Consider the following 23,656-nt stretch of genomic DNA (forward strand, 5'->3'; position numbering starts at 1 on the left):
AATCGGGCTCCCTGCTCAGCGGGGAGCCTGCTTCTCCCTCTCCCACTCCCCCTGCTTATGTTCCTACTCTCGCTGTGTCTCTGTCAAATAAATAAAATCTTAAAAAAAAAAAAAAAGGTCTTTTCATAGTTTGAGCACAGTATTTACTCAATAAATATTTGTTGTTTAATGTATTGAAAACGACTTCTTACAGGCCAGTTTGCCAGGGGAACTTAGCAATTTTCAGTTTCATTTTAAAATTGGGAGCGCACTGCCCATGCTGAATGTTTGTGAAATTTAGGTTAAAAGCTAAAAGAAAGTTTATTTGGTCGACAGTTATTTTTTAGTGCTACTAAAAATAGCACTAAATTTTAGGACTACTATGGTCCAGGCACAAAATTAATATCCATATAGCAAAAGCTTTGTCAATGTTTCCACTTAATGACAAGTCTAATTTGTAGGGCAAGATAAGACATTAAAATGCCCAGTGTAGTGCTGGTACACAATAGGAAGTCAACAAATGTGAGTTTCCCTTCATTATTCTTGTGCTACAGAGTAATTAGGCATATTTGGAGAGCAGTTCTTGTAAATGACCACAATTGATATTTACTTATGTAGCCCAATGAACAAATTCTACGGACCACTAGAGACAAACTGGTTAGAGCAAGGAACTGCCTGAAGGCCTGGAAATCAGGGTAAATGGATGTAAACAAATGTCTTATATAGAAAAAAAAAAAGTTGGGGTGGGGAGGAGCACAAGAGGACACAAAATTGTTGGTGCATTGTAATCCGCCAGCATTATACCAATGTTCTGACTTGGTAATCCACTCATCAGGTCCTGAAGGTGGATGTTACTGGAGAAAACTGGTCCTAGGCAGCTTAAATAATTCAAACAAGGTCACACAGTAGTAGGAGGCAGAAGCTGGCTTATGATTCAAGCCTGACTACAAACAAATGTGAGAATGCAAATGTGAGAATCAGAAAGCCAATTGAGAAGTGAATCACCCAGTCTTTTGGAAGGAATTGGGAGAGGGGTTCCTCCATCACTCCACAATGATAGATTCTTCTAGGTGCCCTGGCCCAGATAAAAGCTCTCAGGGATCTGTTTGATTTTTTTCCTTCTATATTATCAAGCTCTAAAACTCTTTGGAGTCACAGACCTCTGTGAAAATCTGATGAAAGCTTTTCATTCAGTCAGATATTCATTCAATAAACATCTCTGAGCTACCAGGCAGTATTCTGCGAGCTGGGAATACAATGGTGGACAAAGTATTCAGGATCCCTAGCCTTCTGGAAAGTAAAATCTGCCTACGGACCTTCTCCATGGAAAAAGGCACTTTTGCCTGAATGTTTATATACAGTTTCAATCAGCAGAACCTTAGTCATCTTGGAGCCTATCCTTGGACAAGAGCCCCTACATATTGCATAAGGTTCCCTCAATTGGACTTCAATTTTGTGTTTAGTTTCATATCAGGACTTCTTGACAAAGTTAGTCTTTTTCCTTTTACTTCTTGGTTTTATCCTGTGTTATTCATCTATTCAATCAACTCATTCATTCATTCAACAAACACTTGAACACTTGTTTAATGCCAGGCACTTGGTTAGGCACTGAGGGAAGCACATTTCCTACCAATGAAAAGCCTTAGTGAAAGAGACAGATGCACAAAAAATTATGATAAAATGTCAAATACCATAATAGATAGATGATACCATAATATAAAAAAACAACAACTACTCTCTTCTGAATAACGTCTAAATGGGTCAAACATTTAATGGCCCTCAAATGTCGTCTTATCAATAACAAAACCAAATCAGCATTATCCCTACTTTACAAGTGAGAAAACCAAAGCTTAGCAATGTTAGGAAACTTGTCCATGATTTTCAACTAGTCAACAGCTAGATGTAATACACACATATCAAGCACACACATGCACACACACATACACATGATACAAATAATTGAGAAAAAAAAAGAATATGTTTGCAAAAAAAATATATATATATGTTTGCAAACCTGGAATAAGATACCTTCTAATGCAAGACATAAATACCAGAAGCCGTAAATGAAAAAATGGATCAACTTAACATTTAAAATTAAAAGCCTCTACAGTAATCTCTTGGACATTGGCCTTAGCAACATATTTATGGATATGTCTCCTCAGGCAAAAGAAACAAAAGCAAAAATAAACTATTGGGACTATACCAAAATAAAAAGCTTTTGCACAGTGAAGGAAACCATTAACAAAACAAAAAGGAACCTAGTGAATGGGAGAAAATATTTGCAAACGATATATCTGATAAGGGGTTGATATCCAAAATATATAAAGAATTTATACAACTCAACCCCCCCCAAAAAAGCCAATCCAATTTAAAAATGAACAGAGGACCTGGATAGACATCTTTCCAAAGAAGACATACAGATGTACAACAGACACATGAAAAGATCCTCAACATGACTCATTATCAGGGAAATGCAAGTCAAGACCACAAGGCGATATCACCTCACACCTGTCAGAATGGCTAGTATCAAAAAGACAATAAATAACAAGTGTCGGCAAGGATGTGGAGAAGAGAGAACTCTCGTGCACTGTTGGTGGGAGTGTAAATTGGTGCAGCCACTGTGGAAAACAGTATGAAGTTTCCTCAAAAAATTAAAAATAGAAATACTGTACAATCCAGTAATTCTACTATTGGGTATTTACCCAAAGGAAATGAAAATGCTAATTCAAAAAGATACATACAACTCTATGTTTATCAAAGCATTATTTACACAGCCAAGATAAGGAAGCAAGTGTCCATCAATAGATGAATGGATAAAGATATGGTATATATATACAATGGAATATTACTCAGCCCTAAAATAGAATGAGATGTTGCCATCTGCAACAACATGGATGGAACTAGAGGGCATTATGCCAAGTGAAATAAGTCAGAGAAAGAGATATATGATTTCACTTAAATGTGTAATTAAAAAAAACAAAGCAAAAAAACCCCAGAGTCTTAAATACAGAGAACAAACTGCAAGCTGCCAGAGGGGAAGTGGGTAGGGAGATGAGCAAAATAGATAAAGGGGATTAAAAGGTACAAAAAAAATTTTAAAGTCTCTATTTGATGAAGGATTTCATACAAGTGAGAAGTAGGAGAAAATAACTGTAATATATATTAATGGTCAAGGGATTAGTAGCTAATAATGCCCCCCTACCAGGTGAAATTTACATAAAGTAAAATGCACAGATCTTAAGTATGAAATTTCATAAGTTTTGACAAATGTAATGCCCATGTAAACGCCCCAATCAAAACATAAAACATTTCCATCACTCCAGGAACTTCCTTCATTCCCCTTTCCAGTAACTCCCCATCTCCTCTGTCCAAAGGAAAACAACTATTCTCATGCTATCATCAAATACTTAATGTTATTTCTTTAAATGTTCAAGTTCTCTTAACTAGGTTGTAAGTTTCTTTCTTTTTTATTTATTTATTTATTTGAGAGAGAGAGAGAGAGAGAGAGAGAGAAACAGCATGAGAGGGGATAGGGTCAGAGGGAGAAGCAAGCTCCCTGCCGAGCCGGGAGCCCGATGTGGGACTCGATCCCAGGACTCGATCCCAGGACTCGATCCCAGGACTCCGGGATCATGACCTGAGCCGAAGGCAGTCGCTTAACCAACTGAGCCACCCAGGCGCCCTATAAGTTTCTTTAAAGGAAGACCTACCTGGTTTTTTTTTTTTGCCTATTTTTTTAGTGTGATAAAATACATATAAAGTTTGCCATTTTAATCATTTTAAAGTATACAGTTTAGTGATACTACATTCATAATGTTGTACAACCATCACCACTATTTTTTCCCAAAACTTTTCATCACCCCAAACAGAAATTCTGTAACCATTAAGCAATTACCCATTACCCCCTTGACCCAGACCCCAGTGACCTCTTTTCTACTTTCTATTTCTATGAATTTGTCTATTCTAGATATTTCATATAAATAGAATCATATAATGTTTGTCCTTTTGTGTCTGGCTTATTTCTCTTAGCATAAGGTCTTCAGGGTTCATCCATGTTATAGTATATGTCAGAATTTCTTTTCTTTTTAAGGCTGAATAATATTCCATTGTGTATACACACCACATTTTGTTCAATCATTTGTAGATGGACACTTAGATTGTTTCCACATTTTGGCTATTGTGAATAATGCTGCTATGAACATTGGTGTACAAGTAACTGTTTGAGTCCTTGTTTTCAAATCTTATATGCCTAGAAATGGAATTGCTTGGTCCTATGGTGATCCTATGTTTACCTCTTTGAGAAACTGCCAGACTGTTTTCCACAGCGGCCACACCACATTCCATCCCCACTAGCAACATGCAAGGGCTCCAATATCTCCACATTCTCACCAACACATATTTTTATCTTTTTTATAACAGCCATCCTAGTGCATTGGAAGTGGTGTCTCATTATGGGTTTTACTTGCATTTCCTAATGACTAATGGCATTGAACATTTTTCATGTGCATATTTGTCATTTGTATGTGTTCTTTGAAAAAAATCAAGTGCTTTGTCCATTTTTGAATTAGGTTGTTTGTGCTTTTGTCATTTGAATTGTAGGGGTTCTTTATTCTGGAAATTAATCTCTTATCAGATATGTGATTTGCAAATATTTTCTCCCATTCTGTGTGTTGTCTTTTCACTCTCTCTTTTTTTTTTTAAAGATTATTTATTTATTTGACAGAGAGAAACACAGCGAGAGAGGGAACACAAGCAGGTGGAGTGGGGGAGGGAGAAGCCGGCTTCCCGCGTAGCAGGGAGCCCGATGCGGGGCTCGATCCCAGGACCCTGCGATCATGACCCGAGGCGAAGGCAGACGCTTAACGACTGAGCCACCCAGGCGCCCCGTCTTTTCACTCTCTTCATGGTGCCCTTTGATATACAAGTTTTTCATTCTGATGAAGTCTAATTTTTCTATTTTTTTTCTTTTGCTGCCTGTGCTTTGATGTAATATTTAAGAAATCATTGCCAAGGTCATGAAGATTCGTCCCTATATTTTCTTCTAAGAGTTTTATAGTTTTAGTTTTTTACATTTAAGTCTATATTCATTTTCAATTAATTTTGTATATATGGTATAAGGGTCTAACTTCATTCTTTTGCATGTGGATATCCAGTTTTTCTGGCACCATTTCTCGAAAAGACTGTTCTTTCCCCCATTGAGTAATCTTGGCACACTTGTCAAAAATCAGTTAACCATATATAGAAGCATGTGTTTCAAGACTTGCAAAATATGGATCTAATAATTTTTTTTATTTTAATTCAATTAATTAACATATAGTGTATTATTAGTTTCAGAGGTACAGTTCAGTGATTCATCAGTCTTATATAACACCCAGTGCTCATTACATCCCATGCCCTCCTTAATGTCTATCACCCAGTTACCCCATCTCCCACTCCCCCACCCCCAGCAACCCTCAGTTTGTTTCCTATGATTAAGAGTCTCTTATGGTTTGTCTCCCTCTCTGGGATCTAATCATTTTTCACAAGCTTTTTTCATACCTGTTTTTGGATGATCAGTGTATAGATGATATTTGAAGCCATTGATGAAAAAGAAGTTGTTTTCAAATTACATTATTGTCTAAATCTTTTTTTTTTTTTTTAAGATTTTATTTATTTGAGAGAGAGAATGAGAGACAGAGAGCATGAGAGGGAGGAGGGTCAGAGGGAGAAGCAGGCTCCCTGCCGAGCAGGGAGCCCGATGCGGGACTCGATCCCGGGACTCCAGGATCATGACCTGAGCCGAAGGCAGGCGCTTAACCAACTGAGCCACCCAGGCGCCCTGTCTAAATCTTTTTGATTGCGCACTTCTATCAGGAAGAACTTTTGAGCCTATACCTTTGACAGATACAACTGTTTACTTGTAAAGTTTTTTATAATATTTATTAATGCATTACTTATTATATAAAACATGCAAAAAATAGATAATTGAAAAGTGTGAAAAAAATCAATTGACCTCAGATATGAGGGTTTATTTCTGAGTTCTCAATTGTATTCTATTGGTCTATATGTCCATCCTTTACCAATATCACACTGTCTCCATTACTGTAGTTTTGTAGGAAGTTGCAAAATCAGGGAGTGTGAGTCTTCCAACTTTGTCCTTCTTTTTCAAAATTGTTTTGGCTATTTGGGGTTTCTTGCAATTCCATATAAATTTGAGGGTTGGCCTTTCCACTTCTGAAAAAAAAAATCCACCATTGGGATTTGATAGAGATTGCACTGAATCTAGAGATCTCTTTGATTAGTATTATCACCTTAACTATTTTAGGTCTTCCAATCCAAGACACAGGATGCCTTTCTATTTATTTAGGTCTTCTTTAATTTCTTTCACCAATGTTTTGTAGTTTTAAGTGTACAGATCTTACACCTCATTGATTAACCTTATTCCTAAGTATTTTATTATTATTATTATTTTTTTTTTTGACAGAGAGAGACACAGCGAGAGAGGGAACACAAGCAGGGGCAGTGGGACAGGGAGAAGCAGGCTTCTTGCTGAGCAGGGAGCCCGATGCAGGGCTCAATCCCAGGACCCTGGGATCATGACCTGAGCCGAAGGCAGCCGCTTAACTGACTGAGCCACCCAGGCGCCCCTGACATTGTTTTCTTGACTTGCTTTTCTGATTGTTCATTCCAAATAGTGAACTTTTATTGAAAGTTTGCCATGTACCAACATGGTGCTATGGCCTTTATAGGGATTATTTCATTTAAATCTCAAAAACTACACAAGAAACATACTGTTTATTATTACCATTCCACTTTATAGATGAAGAAAGTGAGAGTGCTTTACAAAAGTTATACATCTATAAATGGTGGAGCAAATATTTAAACTGAGGCAGTTTAGGGGCGCCTGGATGGCTCAGTCATTAAGCGTCTGCCTTCGGCTCAGGTCGTGATCCCAGAGTCCTGGGATTGAGCCCCACATCGGGCTCTGCGGGGCTCTCTGCTCAGCGGTACGCCTGCTTCTCCCTCTCCCACTCCTCTGCTTGTGTTCCCTCTCTCTCTGTCAAATAAATAAATAAAATAAAATAAAATAAAAAATAAAATAAACTGAGGCAGTTTATATCTAGATCTGTGTCTTTAACTTGTGAAGTATATTGCGTCTAGCATAATGTCTTGAATATATTATATAAACTTTACTGATATCTTTCCAAGATATATATTTAAAAAACTATCTGCCAAATATTTGTGTATATAGAAGATATAATTTTATGTAAAATTATATATACATATATTTTATGTAATTATATATATTGTTTTATTATATTCACATTTAGTAAAAATAGATAATAAAGGGTCTGGAAGGGCACACAGGACCAGTCATTAACTTTAGGGGGTCACGTGACAGTAGTAATTTTGCTTTGTCCTAAAAAGGAATTTAGTTATTCCTTTTTTTTTTTTAAGATTTTATTTATTTATTTGACAGAGACACAGTGAAAGAGGGAACACAAGCAGGGGGAGTGGGAGAGGGAGAAGCAGGCTTCCCGCACAGCAGGGTGCCTGATGCGGGGCTCGATCCCAGGATCCTTAAGCAGACGCTTAAGGACTGAGCCACCCAGGCACCCCTAGTTATTCCTTTTTAAAAAAAAAAAAATTTTATTTATTTATTTGACAGGGAGGGAGCACAATTAGGGGAAGCAGCAGGAGAGGGAGAGGGAGAAGCAGGCTCCCCGCTGAGCTGAACTCTGGGATCCAGGACCCTGGGATCATGACCTGAGCCAAAGGCAGCCGCTTAACAACAACAACTTAACCGGGGAACCCCTAGGAATTTAGTTATTCCTAATGTTATTTGAAAAAAAACTTATTTTTCATCAATGGCTTCAATTATCATCTATACGCTGATTATTCAAAAATCCCTATCTCTAGGCCATACACTGAAGTCAAGTTTAAGGTCCATATTTTCAAATGTGTTTTTATTTATTTTTATTTTTTTAAGATCTATTTATTTTATTTTAGAGAGACAGTGTGTGTGTGTGTGGAGGGGAGGGGCAGAGGGAGAGGGAGAGAGAGTCCCAAGCAGACTCCTAGCCAAGCGTGAAGACTGACATGGGGCTCAATCCCACAAGCCCCAGATCATGACCTGAGCCAAAACCAAGAGTCCAACGCCCAATGAATTGCACCACCCTGGCACCTCTCAAATGTCTTTTTAAAAGCTCCATTCATATGGGGCACCTGGGTGGTGCAGTTGGTTAAGCATCCAACTGGTGATTTCCACTCAGATCATGATCTCATGGGTTTTGGGATCAAGACCCATGATGGGCTTCATGCTCAGCAGGAGTCTGCTTGAGATTCTCTCTCTCCCTCCCTTTTTGCCTCTCCCTTCACTTATGCACACACACTCTCTCTCTTTCTCTAAAATAAATCTTTTTTAAAACTTAAAAAAAAAAAAACTCCATTCATTCAACAAACATTTGTTGAGTGTCCTCTGTGCACCATGAACTGTTCTAAGTTCTGGAGATAATGGTGTGGACATATCTCTGGCTTCAAGGGTTCATAGCTTTGTCTATTCCTGGTGTCTTACAGGCACCTCACTTAGTATGTTCAAACTGAGCTCATGGAATGACATCAGTGAAAAGGGCAGGATAAGACCTCTAGCAGGCCATCCTCCCCAGAACTACCAAAAAACCCCAGAAAAAAACCCATCAGAATGAACATATCAGAACTCTGGAGGACAGAGGTTTACAGCAACTATGTGAATTCTTAACCAACAGGAACTGGGTAAGAGAGCTTTGTGGTGTTTTAATGTTAACCTTACTCCACCCCTTCCTGGCACAGTGACAATCTTGATGACTGTTTCTGGTGTGGGTACCTGGTCCCAAAGGGAACAGAATGGACCTTGTTCCCAAGGAATTATATTTGTGTGTTTTGACCTGCTATGGGTTCCCTGAAAGACTGATGCAATTATTTTGTCTAATTCAGAACACCCTCAGGGCAGAGAAGCAGCTACATGGAAGACCTTCCCAGAAAACATTAAAAGCTAAATGAGGGGCGCCTGGGTGGCTCAGTCATTAAGAGTCTGCCTTCGGCTCAGGTCATGATCCCAGAGTCCTGGGATCGAGCCCCGCATTGGGCTCCCTGCTTGGCCGGAAGCGTGCTTCTCCCTCTCCCACTCCCCCTGCTTGTGTTCCCTCTCTCACTGTGTTTCTCTCTGTCAAATAAATAAATAAATTCTTAAAAAAAAAAAAAAAGGCTAAATGAACAAGCCAGTGCCACCTGGGGCAAAAGATAATAGATGAGGCAAACAATAGGTATACCAAAGGCCAGTGAGGAAAAAAAAAAGGGAAATGAGAATCTTTGGAAAATAGGGCTTTGAAAAACTCCCAGGGCAGGATACATGCTCAGAAAATACATGAAAAGACCATAGGTTTCATTTCTGGCTGGTCTTTAGGTTCAGCACAAGCACTAAATGAAGGCAGAGTTGTGAGTGGCCAGGCTAAGTGCTGAAGGAGTGCCCCAACACAGAGACAAATCTGAAAAGACCCAGAAAGTATTTTTTTCTTTTATTTTCCTTTCCTCTCCTCTTCCCCTCCCCTCCCCTTACTCTTCCTTCTCTCTCTCTTCTCCACATCATAATTTCAAAATGTTTAGTTTTCAGAAAAAATTATAAAGCATGCAAACAACAACAGCAAACAGTAAAATATGGCCCACTCACAGGAAAAAGAAAGTAATAGAAACTGTCCCTGAGGAAGCACAGACTTTGGATTTCTGAGAAAACGACTTTAAATTAACTGTCTATAATGTGCTCAATAAGCTAAAGAAAACTGTGGACAAAGAACTAAAGGAAACCAGAACAATATCTCAACAAATAGAGAGTATTAATAAAGAGATAGAAATTATAAAAAAGAACCAAATAGAAATTTAGTAACTGAAAAATACAATAATTTTTTTAAAGTACAATTATGTTTTAAAATGTACACAGGATTTATTTTAATCAGGTATGATAAGACATGGAAATTAATGTCATGAAGGAAGAAGTTTATATACTCAGAGAAACCTAGAAGCAAGAAGCACAGCACACCACACAGGGCAACATGGAGAAGTACCAGGATCAGTCAGGAGGCAGAGGGAATAGGAGGAAATTGTCTGCTTGATATTCTCTCTCTCCCTCTGTCCCTCCCCCTGCTTGTGCTATAAATAAATAAATAAATAAATAAATAAATAAATAAATAAATAAATAAATAAAATCTTTTAAAAAATTAACTCAAATGGATCAAAGATCTAAACTTAAGTGCTAAAACTATAAAAATCTCAGGAAAAAACAGGGACAACTCTTTGAGATACTGTATTTGTCAATGATTTCTTGGATGTGACACCCAACAGCACAAGCAACAAAAATTTAAAAAAAGATAAATTGGACTTCATCAAAATGTAAGTTTTGTGTATTCAAGAATACTACCAAGAGAGTGAAAAGAAAACCCACAGGAGAAAATATTTGCAGATCATGTATCTGATAAGGGGTTAATATAGAGTATATAAAGAACTCCTAACCAGTCAACAACAGCAAAAAACAACTCAACTTTTAAAATGGGCAAAGGACTTGAATAGACATTTCGCCAAAGGAGATATACAAATGGCCAATAAGCACATGAAAAGGTGCTGGGCATCATTAGTCATTAGGGAAATGCAAATCAAAATCACAGTGACATAATAACTTCACATCCACTAGGAAGGCCATAATAATAGCAATAAAGAAAGGAAAATAACACATGTTGGTGAGGATGTGGAGAAATTGGAGCCCTTGTACACCCTTGTACATGGGTAGGGGGGATGTAAAATGGTAAAGCCACAGAGGCAGGTAATCAATAAATTAAACATAGAACTACCATACGACCCAGCAATTCCACTCCAAAGCATATACCCCCAAAGTTGAAAACAGGTGTTCAAACAAAACCCTACACACTAGGGGCGCCTGGGTGGCTCAGTTGGTTAAGCGACTGCCTTTGGCTCAGGTCATGATCCTGGAGTCCCGGGATCGAGTCCCGCATCGGGCTCCCTGCTCGGCAGGGAGCCTGCTTCTCCCTCTGACCCTCCCCCCTCTCATGTGCTCTCTGTCTCTCTCATTCTCTCTGTCTCAAATAAATAAATAAAATCTTTAAAAAAAAAAAAAACAAACCCTACACACTAATGTTCACAGTGTCTCTATTCATAATAGCCAAAAGGTAAAATTACCCAAATGTTTATCAACCAATGAATGGATAAACAAAATGTGGTGTACATATATATACACACACACAATGGAATATTATTCAGCCTTTAAAAGGAAGGAAATTCTGACACATGCTACAACGTGGATGCACCCTGAAGACATTATGCTAAGTGAAATGAGCCAGACACAAAAAGACACATACTGTATGATTCCACTTACATGAGATTCCTAGCGTAGTCAAATTCACAGAGACAGAAAGTAGAATGGTGATTGCCAGGCGCTGGGGGGGAAAGGAGATTGGAGAACTATTATTTAATGGGTACAGAGTTTCAATTTGGGAAAATGAAAAAAGTTCTGGAGGTGAACAGTGGTGATGGCTGTACAATGTGAATGTACATTTGCCACTAAACTGTATACTTTTTAAAAATTCATTAATTAACATATAGCTGAACCGTACACTTAAAGATGGTTAAAATGGTAAACCTTATGTATATTTTACCACGATAAAAAAGATGGAGAAAAAAGAATGAAGTACTGACACCTGCTAAACAACATGGATGAACCCAGAAAACATTATGCTCAGTGAAAGGAGGCCAGACACAAAAGGTCGCATATTGTAGGATTCCAATTTTATGAAATATCCAGAATAGGCAAATCCATAGAGACTGAAAGTGGCTGCCGGGGGCTGGGCAGAAGGGCTCTAGGGAGTAACAGCTTAATGGATCTGGGGTTTCCTTTGGGGTGATGAAAATACGTTGGAACTAGATAGAGGTAATGATTGTACAACATTGTAAATGTACTTAATGCCACTAAACTGTACTCTTTAAAATGGTTAAAATGGTAAATTGTATGCTACATGTATTTTGCCACAGTTTTTTATTTTATTTTTATTTTTAATTTTTATATTTTTTAAAGATTTTATTTATTTGCCAGAGAGAGAGAAAGAGAGAGAGGGAGAGAGTGCACAAGCTGGGGGGGGGGGGGTGGCAGGCAGAGGAAGAAGCAGGTTCCCCGCTGAGTAAGGAGCTGGATGCTACACAGGACTTGATCTCAGGACTCTGGGATCATGACCTGAGCCGAAGGCAGCCACTTAACTAACTGAGTCACCCAGGTGCCCCTTGCCACAATTTTTTTTAAAACACTGAGCTTGGGGCGCCTGGGTGGCTCAGTTGGTTAAGCGGCTGCCTTCAGCTCAGGTCATGATCTCGGGGTCCCGGGATTGAGCCCCTCATCGGGCTCCCTGCTCCACGGGAAGCCTGTTTCTCTCTTTCCCACTCACCCTGCTTGTATTCCCTCTCTCGCTGTCTCTCTCTCTGTCAAATAAATAAATAAAATCTCAAAAAAACCAAAAACCAAAAAACATTGAGCTTATTACTTTTGCTTAGTATACACTCTCTTGCTGTATTTTTTTTTTTTTAAGATTTTATTTATTTATTTGACAGAGAGAGAGACAGCGAGAGAGGGAATACAAGCAGGGTGAGTGGGAGAAGCAGGCTTCCCACGGAGCAGGGAGCCCTAGGATCATGACCTGAGCCGAAGGCAGACACTTAGCGAATGAGCCACCCAGGCGTACCTCTTGCTGTATCTTCATCTCAGGTAACAGCACCATCATCCACCCAGTCTCCCAAGCAAGAAAGCTCTGAGTCAGCCTTGACTCCACCCTCCCCCTCCCCACCCCAATTCCATCCATCATCAAAGCTGGAATCCCTTCCTTCCTCTCCAAGCCTACTGCCTTTGATTACTTCAGGATCTCCTTATCTCTCATTGGGACCACAGCAGCTGTCTCCTCACCCTTCTCACTGCCTCCGGTTTCTCCTCCCTTCAATCCATCACCCACGTTGCCTATCGGGTTAGCTTCCTAAAAGAGCAATCTCAAGATTCCGTTGCTCCGCTAAAGACTTCTGTGACTCCGGGAGTAAGTTCTAAATCCTGGTGCATATAAGATCCTTCACTACTTAGCCTCAACCCTGCCTTCCTGCATCACCTTCCATTTTTCACTCCAGGTATTCCACACCACCATGCTTTTGCTGGTACCGTTCTCTTCGGGGAACACACTTACTTACTTCTACCTTGTACATACTTTCTTTCTTCAGGACCAACCTTAGAGGCACAACCTCTGTAATGTTTTTCCCACTCTCAGAATGGAGACCCACCCTCATCATGCCTCTGCAACACTCCACCATTACAGTACCCAGCACTCTGCCTTCTAGCTTTCTTGTAGAAAGTCTATCTCCTTTGGATTGCAAATTCCTGAAAGCAAAGTCTTCCTGACTCCTGAACCCTCATATCTAATCAGTCTGAAACCTTACTGCCCTACAGATATTTCTCAGATCCACTCTTCCCTCTGCCCCTGCCTTTGTGCAGGCCCTCAACACCTCTTTTGCCTGGACTATTGAAACCATTTCCAGACTTGTTCCCCAGCTGAAATACCAGTCTGATCATTCATCTCCCACTGCTTTCGTGGTAAAATTGAAGCTTCCTGGTTTGTCCCATAAGGCCCTTGGCAGTCATATTCCTGCTGACCTCTGCAGCGCCATCCTCTACTGCTCTAACCCCCTTGTACTTTAAACCCCAGTAAGAACTGAGCATTTATTGTTCCCCAAACATAAGTTACTAATTCAAATATTTATGCCTAAGCTGTTTCTTCCATGTGGATCACTCCCCACCCTCATCTGCCTGAAACATCCGTACTCATCATTTACATGTTGAATTTATATTTCTGGTCTAGACCTCTCTCTCTCAAACTCCACATTCATATATTTCACTGCCTGTTTGACATCTCCACTTGCATGTCTAATAGGTCTCAGAGACTTAACATATCCCAAACTGAATACTCGGTCTTTCCCCCTGAAACTTGCTTTACCTTCAGCCTTCTTATCTCAGTTGAGGGTAACTCAATTTTTTTTTTTTCCAGTAGCTCAGGCCAAAACCATTGAGGTCATTTTTAACTCCTTTCCTCCTCTCTCATGCCACTTCCTGCTCAATGACTCCACCTTAAACACATATCCAGAATCCAACCACTTCTTACCATCTCCACTACTACCATGTTGGTCCAAGGTCCCATCACCTTATTTCTGACTTACTGTACCCTCTGCTTCTACCCTTGTCCCCACCCCACAGTCTAAATACAACATCCAGAATAATCTTTTTTTTTTTTTTTTTTTTTAAGTAGGCTCCACACCCAGCATGGAGCCCAATGCAGGGCTTGAACTCACGACCCTGAGATCAAGACCTGAGCTGAGATTAAGAGTTGGATGCTTAACCAACTGAGCCATCCAGGTGCCCCGATCCAGAATAATCTTCAAAAAAAATTTTTTTAAAGGAAGATCATGTTACTCCTCTGCTTAAAACCATGCAATGACTTCTCATTTTACCTAGGGGAAAAACCAAAGTTGTCTCAGTGGCCTAAAGGCCCGTATCATCTCTCTGACCCCCTCTCCTACTATCCTTCCCCTGCCTCAGTCCACTGGCCTCCTTGCTGCTCTTCAAATATGTCAGGCCCACACTTACCTGAGAGCCTTTGTGCTGGCTGTTGTCACTGCCTGGAAAGCTTTTCCTTAGATATTTCCTAACTCGCTTTTGTCAAGTCTTTGTTCAAAAATCACCTCCTTGATAAGGTCTACCTGACCACCTTACTTAAAAGTAGTATTCATATCCCCCTCTACCATAGACACTCCTTATCCCCCTTACGCTATTTTGCTTTTTGTTTTTCCATAGTGCCTATCACCTTGCAACATACTATATAATTTATTTATTCATTATGTCTACTCGTTATTGACTCACTAGGACATAAGCTTCATGAGGACAAGAATCTTTTTGTCACGAATATATCCTAAGAACCCAGAGCAGCACCTGGCACATAACAGACACTTAACACATGTTTGTTAAATAAATGAATTCTTCAAAACTTATCTCAGATATTGGGTTCTTCACCAAGTTTTCCCTAGCTGTGAACACACCCCACTCTCCCTCAAACAGATGAAATGAACCCCTCCCTTCCTTGTGATACCTTTGTACCTTGTACTGTTGTTGCATTTTCCAGATAATATTGTAGTTTGCATGTCTAGATTATTAGGGCAAGGTTTAGGACCTGTCCTATTAATTTCTGCATTCTTGTGGCTCAGCTCAGGACCTGACAATAATATACATGGATTATTTTGATGAATAAACTAATAAAGCCACACCAAGACTGAATGTCTACAAATACCCCATTGGTGAGGGTCTGGGAAAACGGGCCCACCCTCAGTGTTGACGGGAGTCTAAATTGATTTAAGCTCCCTGCAGTACAGAGTGAAAATATCTATCAAGGTGGACATAACCTTTGACCCAGAAATTCTACCTTTAGGAATTTATCTGACAAACTTATTCATGTATTTCAAGATGCATTACAAAGATATTCATTGTAGCATTGTTTATAATATCAAAACAAACAAAGAAAACCAATAGAATTGTCCCATCAGTAGGGTCACAATAGAATATGATTCATCTACTAAATAGGATGAGACATACCTACATGTACAAACCTGAAATAAGCTCCAAGTGGAGCTTATTCAAGTGGAAACAGTATAATGTAGGAAAACATATAGTATGTTAATATGTGCATTTCACAAAAAGGAGGAGATTAGATACACACATGCTTATATATGCATAGTATGTTTTGGAAAGATAAAGGAGAAACTCTGAATAGGGGCTGCCTCTAGACAGGAGAATTAGAGGTCAGGGTGGGGGGGAAACATATTTTTACGGCATACTCTGTTATTGTTTGAATTTTTTATCATGTGTATCAGCTTATCAATAATAATTAAAATTTTTCTAAATAATAAAAAAAGCCTCAAAGGTGCATATTGGGCAAGGATGGAGAAGAGATGCAGCTCTCCATTATGCTTCAGGTGATTGATTGATTGATTGAAAAATGACAGATCTTTTTTAGGAGCCTCTGTCCCAATATCTCTCTCTTTCTCTCCCTCTCTCTGTCTCTGTCTTTATCTCATTACTTCTTTGGTCATCTCTTTCAAAATGAGCAGCTTGGCCACAGAGATGTCTTGTCAGCAGAACGGTCTGGTGGTAAAGAAGACAAGATCTGGGCTGGGAACCTGATCTGGCATAGAGCCACTCCTTGAGCAATGTGGCTATGGCGCACTGGACTGTGCCCAAAGCAACTTGATTCAGGCTGTTAAGATCCACGTAGTACATTAGGGGCAGTCAGAGACTCTATGTAGTGGCTATATTCAGCATGGGGTTCGAGTAATTAGTTTCTTACAACAAGGCTCAGCCTGACATTATGAGCACAGGGAGACAGTCTTGACTCCAAGGGCCAGCACTGGCCAGGGGAGTCTGGGATGCCAAGGAGGGAGGGCTAGGTCCAGTCCTAGGAAACTGTTTTGACATTCAGGGAAACTGAGGCAGAAACCTTGGTCCACAGAGCAGAGGAAAGGGGAACGGCAGGGGCTGGGTGGGCTTAAGATTCCCAGGACTCTCCTTAGGCAGTCAGAGGAAGCCATAGGTACCTGGACTTTTTAGAAAATAGAGGGAAGGACATATTATGTGGAAATGGCAAGGATACAGAAAGGGAAGTGAGTTAGTGGGGTATAAACTCCAGCACTTAGCCTAAAGCTTTTTCTGTTCCTCCCACTTTCACAAGCCAAAGTTGTCATAGAATTGGGTCCCTTGCTCCTATGATTCTAGTGCTGGAAGGGTCCTGAAAGATTCTAACCAATGCTATGGGTGATGGCAGAATCCTAAATTCTAGGCGTGATTCATATACTCGCAGAACTGGTAAAGCCTTCAGAGACCGTGGGACCTGGTATACAAGGCCCTTCTCCTGCTTTCTCCTCGGGAACAGCATGCCTGGAAGAATTTTCCCCACAGCCTTTTCCTGCCTGGCCCCAGTCCCCGCTCCCAATCAGCCCATACCTGAGACAGCTCTGCTTTCTCCTCCTCCAGGGCCGGCTGAAAGTCAGGAGGCAGCACACTGCTGCAAAGCCCAGAAAGCCCCCCAGATTGCTGGTAGTCAGACCAGCTTCATTAAAATGAACTTTGTTCCCCGGGGATTTGATCATGGAGGTGTTATTGTGTACTTGATCACAGTTCCTATGGCTACAGGCTCACAGTGGGAAGGAACCGGTATACATCAGCATCTTCCTGTAAAATAGGGACTTGACCTCATTTATAGTCAAACATGCAGCAGGCAACCTTGCAAATGGCACAGCATGAATAGAATTCAGAGAGTTCTGATGACTTAAGTAGAAAAGAACATTAAATAAAACAGTACATGTGAAAGTATGTGTTCAATCCCTGGTTCAGCTTAGGTACTTAATGGCTGTTAAGTATTCATAACACTAATCTTTACATCATCCAACTGAAAGGTTGCAAACTGACAGTCCTCAGGCCAAATCAAACCCATAGACCTCTACTGTATGATTTCAGACTGCTTAAAACTTGTTTTGATTAACTTATTTTTTTAACTAATTAACTTATTTTTTTATTTTTTAAAAGATTTTATTTATTTTTTTGACAGAGACACAGAGAGAGAGGGAACACAAGCAGGGGGAGCGGGAGAGGGAGAAGCAGGCTTCCCGCTGAGCAGGGAGCCCGATGCAGGGCTCTATCCCAGGACCCTGGGATCATGACCTGAGCCAAAGGCAGGTGCTTGATGACTGAGGCACCCAGGCGCCCCTCCAGTTAACTTTTTTTTTTTTTAAGATTTTATTTATTTGAGAGAGAGAAGGACAGAGAGAGAGCATGGGTGGGGGGTCAGAGGGAGAAGCAGGCTCCCCGCCCAACAGGGAGCCCGATGCGGGACTTGATCCTGGGACTCCAGGATCATGACCTGAGCCGAAGGCAGCCGCTTAACCAATGGAGCCACCCAGGTGCCCCTTGAGTTAACTTTTTAAAAATCAGTATCCCGTGGGGGAAAAAAAACAACAACAAAAAACGCCAATTGCTAATTTCCAGTGACAATGCCCTCCTGTCAAAGGCAACCAAGAATACACCTATAATTGAACAAAGTTGGGTTTATTGACTCATTGCAATGAGGGAGACCACACAATATGGGAAATTGTAGGGCACCTCAGTAAGAAGATATTAGAAATGACTTATTATAGGACTTGAGCTTGTGTTAGGTTTCTGGGGAAGACTCAAGGAAAGGGGATTTGCTGTGCTTTGAATGCTATGAGGAAGTGGGAATAGTTCTGTGATTGGAGATCTTAATTTTTTATTTTATTTATGTATGTATGTATTATGTATGTATGTATTTAATTTATCTGAGAGAGAGAACACAAACAGGGGGAGCAAGCAGGCAGAGGGAGAGGGAGAAACAGGCTCCCCACTGAGTAGGGAGCCCTATGTGGGGCTCGATCCTAGGACCCTGGGATCATGACCTGAGCCGAAGGCAGATGCTTAACCAACTGAGCCACCCAGGCGCCCATGGATATCTTAAAAAAAATTTTTTTTAAAGATTTTATTTATTTATTTGACAGAGAGAGACATAGCAAGAGAGGGAACACAAGCAGGGGGAGTGGGAGAGGGAGAAGGAGGCTTCCCACGGAGCAGGGAGCCCAATGCGGGGCTCGATCCCAGGACCCTGAGATCATGACCTGAGCCGAAGGCAGACGCTTAACCAACTGAGCCACCCAGGCGCCCCTTAAAAATTTTTATCTAAAAGGTGGGAAGAAAGGAGCAAAACTAAAGCTATAATTGATAAAGGAGCATAATTATCATATTAGCCAGGACGGGGATATTTGGTCATTTCTGTTTGGATAATATTCTTGTTTTGGTCTGTGTTCAGTCATGATAGAATGGTCTTGTTTTTGTCTTGATCCATCACAGTGGGGGCCTTGTCTTGTTGTGTTGGTGTTTTGTTTATGTTCATCAAGAGAAAACCACAGTCTAGTTGTGTCATATGGGCTCCTATCAACACCAAAGCCTAGATGCTAGTGCCAGGCCAGCTCTAGGCTGTCAGAGGATGCTTTCTCTTTCCCGGTCTCCTTCTTAGCCAAGGGCAGACAGAGTCAGCCTCAGGACTTTAGTCTACTACCCAGCTCTTCACCATTGCCAAGATGTTGCTCATTAGGAGATTGTGGAGAGAACATCCACAGTTAGACTTAGTCTAGACATAGTCAGTCTCACCTTTTCCTTTTGTTACAGCATGAGTTGTTGAGTCGTCTGGCATGATGATGGTTGCATAGTAGCATTTGAGACTCTGAAGTCTCAATTTGGTACATCAGCCAACTACATTCCAGGAAATTACCAGAAACAAACTGGTTATTATTTCTTGTAATAGGCCCTGAAGACGGGGGCCCAGGTTATCAAATCCAGGCAATGAAAACATGTCCCAAAGTCCAGGTTGTCTTTTTTAGAAATTCAAGTGACTTCTTTTAGCAGAGTCACAGACTTTTCTACTTGACCTGTATTTATGTAGGTGCAGCAAGAGGTGTTTGCGAAAGCATAACTTTCCCCTTGGTTAATAAATTTAAATTGGTTGTTGGCTGCTGAATAGATGTTGTATCATTTATGATGTCTGCTGAGGTTAGAGACAAGTTTTGGATCATCTTTTCCAGTAGTATTATCCCTCTTTGGGAGGTAAAGCTCATATTGTATGCATGATAAGGGAGTAGGTTATCCCTCCTGGGAGTTTTCCTGAGTAGCTTGTTCTTGTCTCATTTCAGAGATTTCTAGGTACCATTGTCAGAAAAACATGATCCACTGGAGAGGTGGTAGTTGAAAATATCTGAGAGGCTCTAACAGTTACCCTGAATATGCAGGATAAGTTAGTGTGTGGCAGCAGGTAAAAGCTTGATGTCTAAATAAGAAGTAGGACCCCAGTGAGGCATAGGTTGAATTGAGGGATAAATAGCATTTATCACAATAAGTGTGTACAATTTTTGGACTCTTGAGGTAGACAGATTCTTTGAGCGGAATTACACAATTACTGTAAGTAGGTTAGAGTGTCTATAGCAAGAATAGCCCCAACATAAATTCCCATTCCTGATAACCTAGGTTTAACTGGTACAGATATAATGACCTCAGCAAAAGCATTTTGTTCAGGTCCAATTTTATAGGACCAAACTTTGGAATTAATTATGTGAGGAAAACTTAAGACCAGAAAGGACTTGTGGAAGGAAATCTACCTTCTGACATATTTGAAGCTATAACATTTTTTTTTGTCAGCAGGATTAGGTGGGGAGGCAACAGATCCAGCAATGAGTTAAATTCAGAACAACAGAAATAACAAGTGTTGGTAAGGATGTGGAAAAAATGGGACCCTCACTGCACTCTTGGTGGGAATGTGAATTGGTACAAGCACTGTGGAAAACAGTCTGGAGGTACCTCAAAAAATTAAAAACAGAACTGCCCTACAATCCAGTAATTCCCCTGCTGGGCACTTAACCAAAGAAAATGAAAACACTAATTCGAAAAGATATATGCACCCCTATGTTTATGGCAGCATTACAATAGCCAAGATATGGAAGTAATCTAAGTGTCCACCAATAGATGAATGGATAAAGAAGATGTGATATACATAAACAATGGAATATTACTCAGCCATTAAAAGGATAAGATCTTGTCATTTGCAACAACATAGATGGACCTAGAGGGGTTATGCTAAGTGAAATAGGCAGAGAAAGACAAATACCATATGATTTCACTCATATGTAGAATCTAAAAAAAGTAAATGAACAAACAAACAAACAAAACCAGAAACATAAATACAGAGAACAAACAGGTGCTTGCCAGATGGGAGAAGGGCGGGGGGGATGGGCAAAATAGATGAAGGAAATTAAGAGGTACAAACTTCCAGTTATTAAATAAATAAGTTATGCAGATGAAAAGTATAACATAGAGAATGTAGTCAATAATAATACAGTCAATAATACTATAATATTGTTGGATGGGTACTACACCATATTATTGTGGTGAGCATTGAGTATAGAATTGTTCAATCACTACATTGTACACCTGCAACTAACATAATAACATTATATGTCAAATATACTTTAAAAATAGAAAAATAAGGGGCACCTGGGTGGCTCAGCCGTTAAGCGTCTGCCTTCGGTTCAGGTCATGATCCCAGGGTCCTGGGATTGAGCCCCGCATTGGGCTCCCTGCTTGCCGGAAGCCTGCTTCTCCCTCTCCCACTCCCCCTGCTTGTGTTCCCTCTCTCGTTGTGTCTCTCTCTGTCAAATAAATAAATAAAATCTCAAAGGCAGACGCTTGACCGACTGAGCCACCCAGGCGCCCCAATAAAAATAAATTTAAAAGGGCATATTGTAGGGCAACTGGGTGGCTCAGTCTGTTAAGCGACAGCTCTTGATTTTGGCTCAGGTCGTGATCTCAGGGTCCTGGGATCGAGCCCCACATTGGGCTCCATGCTCAGCAGAGAACCTGCTTGAAGATTCTCTATCCCTCTCCTTCTGCCCCTTCCCTAAATCTCTCTATCTCGAATAAATAAATCTTAAAAAAAATAAAAATAAAATAAAATGGTATATTGTGGGCGCCTGGGTGGCTCAGTTGGGTAAAGCAATTGCCTTCGGCTCAGGTCATGATCCTGGAGTCCCGGGATCGAGTCCCGCATCGGGCTTCCTGCTCAGCGAGGAACCTGCTTCTCCCTCTGACCGTCCCCCCTCTCATGTACTCTCTCTCATTCTCGCTCTCTCAAATAAATAAATAAATCTTTAAAAAAAATGGTATATTGTACTTTACTTAGATTAGTGATAGATAACATTTAATAGGTGATTTTAATATTTTTATAATATGCACATTGTGTAAAATAATTAAGCATTGCCCACCTATCTGTGAAAAAAGAACTCAGAGCAGTAGCTAAGGTCTGAGAAATATGCAGCAGCATATTTTTTTTTTCCTTAGGTAAGAAAGAGAAACCACCGGGGGGCAAAAGTAATAGAATGATGGAATATACAGAAGATCATATTTTTTAAAGATTTTATTTATTTATTTGACAGAAAAATGTCGTATGTGAGAGAGCACAAGCAGGGGGAGCAGCAGAGGGAGAGGGAGGAGACTCCCCGCTGAGCAGGGAGCCCCATGCAGGGCTCAATCCCAGGACCCTGGGATCATGACCTGAGCTGAAGGCAGATGCTTAACCAACTGAGCCACCCAGGTGCCCTGATACAGAAGATCATATTGAAAAAACTTTAGTCAGTTAAAGAGGGGGTGTTAAAGACAATAATAGGTAAGATTTCCAAGAGAACAAAGGATATGGAAAAGGATACTGAAGAACTAAAAAATCAATCTTGTTCTATTGTCTTCTGCAGAAGCTGTTCAATTAGCATCTCGTTCCATCATCTGGGAGAGACACTGCCCACAGTCAACAACTTCTAAGAGAATTGCTAAGAATCCTCAGTGTGAGGTCCCCTAATGGACTAGATGCCCAGTACTCAGCAGAAAATGATATATGTCTTCTTATTTGGGAAATATGAACACAGGGATCAACAACTTGGAGTTTATTGTTATGTCAGTTATTTGTTAAAAGTCCTTTTTGTAGAGGCTCATGGGCAGTTTTTTCCTGATCCTTTTCCAGAAGACCAAATCTCCAGGTATCAGATCATGCAGAGCTGCTTAGGTGGGTGTTTTGGCAATACAGCTTGTTCTTATTGGTGATAAGTCTGGAGGTATTATATGAGTCTCTGCAGAAATTAGTCATGTAAGTTTACAGTGGGATCAATCTAGGATTGAAGTAATTCCCAGATGCATGGGGCAGTTAACTCAGAAGGAAATAACTTCTGAGGATCCTGGAGGGAACTCATCTTGTTGTACCATGGGCAGTTGCAAAGCTTGGGGTTTCTGAGAGTTTTGATAATTATGAGTTTTTGAATTTCTTTAGTTCTCTCTCTTTTTTTTTTTAAGATTTTAATTTATTTATTTGACAGAGAGAGACAGTGAAAACAAGCAGGGGAGTGGCGGGGGGGGGGGAGAAGCAGGCTTCCCGCTGAGCAGGGATCATGACCTGAGCCGAAGGCAGGCCCTTAACGACTGAGCCACCCAGGCGCCCCCTAGTTCTCTTATTTTTGCTAAAGATGGTGGATGGTATAAAAAGTTTATTTTCTAAGTAGATTAAGAAAATAATGGTACCAGGGAAATATGTGTTTCTATTACCAGAGAGATAAACTGAAACCCCCTCCTTGGGAATTTTAAAATCAAGTCATTTTTTCTCTACCAGGATGCGCATAGCTCTCTAGCAAGAGAAAGCCTCAATCCATCCTCAGAATAAACAAAAATAACCAGAACATACTCAGAGTTCGTTTGGAGTTGTTCACAGGGCCTGGAGGCTTTGGTTCCTGTTCATGTCCTACCTTTATAGTACTGCAAGGAAGATGTCATTGGCAGTTAGGGTATGCGTTGGAAACATCCTCTGCCTTACCCTGAAAGTCACCCCCACCCATGTTGGTTCAATGTTGTTAATTTATCTCCACTATGTTGGCAATATCAAGTAGCATTCTTGCTAAACTCCACTTTGACTATGCTTACCTCTTAGATAACAAC

At 40.4% G+C, this 23,656-nt stretch overlaps 1 long non-coding RNA gene across 3 annotated transcripts in view; it reads left to right on the forward strand.

Annotated features, from left to right (window-relative positions):
- LOC135364568 (uncharacterized) overlaps positions 1 to 23,027 on the forward strand; it is a 25,724-nt gene extending 2,697 nt beyond the window's left edge. For 2 of the 3 annotated variants that reach the window (XR_010411954.1, XR_010411953.1), the window contains exons 2-3: positions 12,601 to 12,754; positions 14,328 to 17,594. This is a non-coding gene — a long non-coding RNA (uncharacterized LOC135364568). Of the gene's footprint in view, positions 1 to 12,600; positions 12,755 to 14,327; positions 17,595 to 22,428 lie in introns of those variants that run through there. The other variant, XR_010411955.1, reaches the window with a different exon arrangement.
- Positions 23,028 to 23,656: the final 629 nt, after the last annotated feature.

Source organism: Mirounga angustirostris, unplaced genomic scaffold, assembly GCF_029215605.1.
Source record: "Mirounga angustirostris isolate CCGP_5_RB_7025 unplaced genomic scaffold, mMirAng1.0.hap1 SCAF_5, whole genome shotgun sequence".
NCBI classification, from domain to species: domain Eukaryota; kingdom Metazoa; phylum Chordata; class Mammalia; order Carnivora; family Phocidae; genus Mirounga; species Mirounga angustirostris.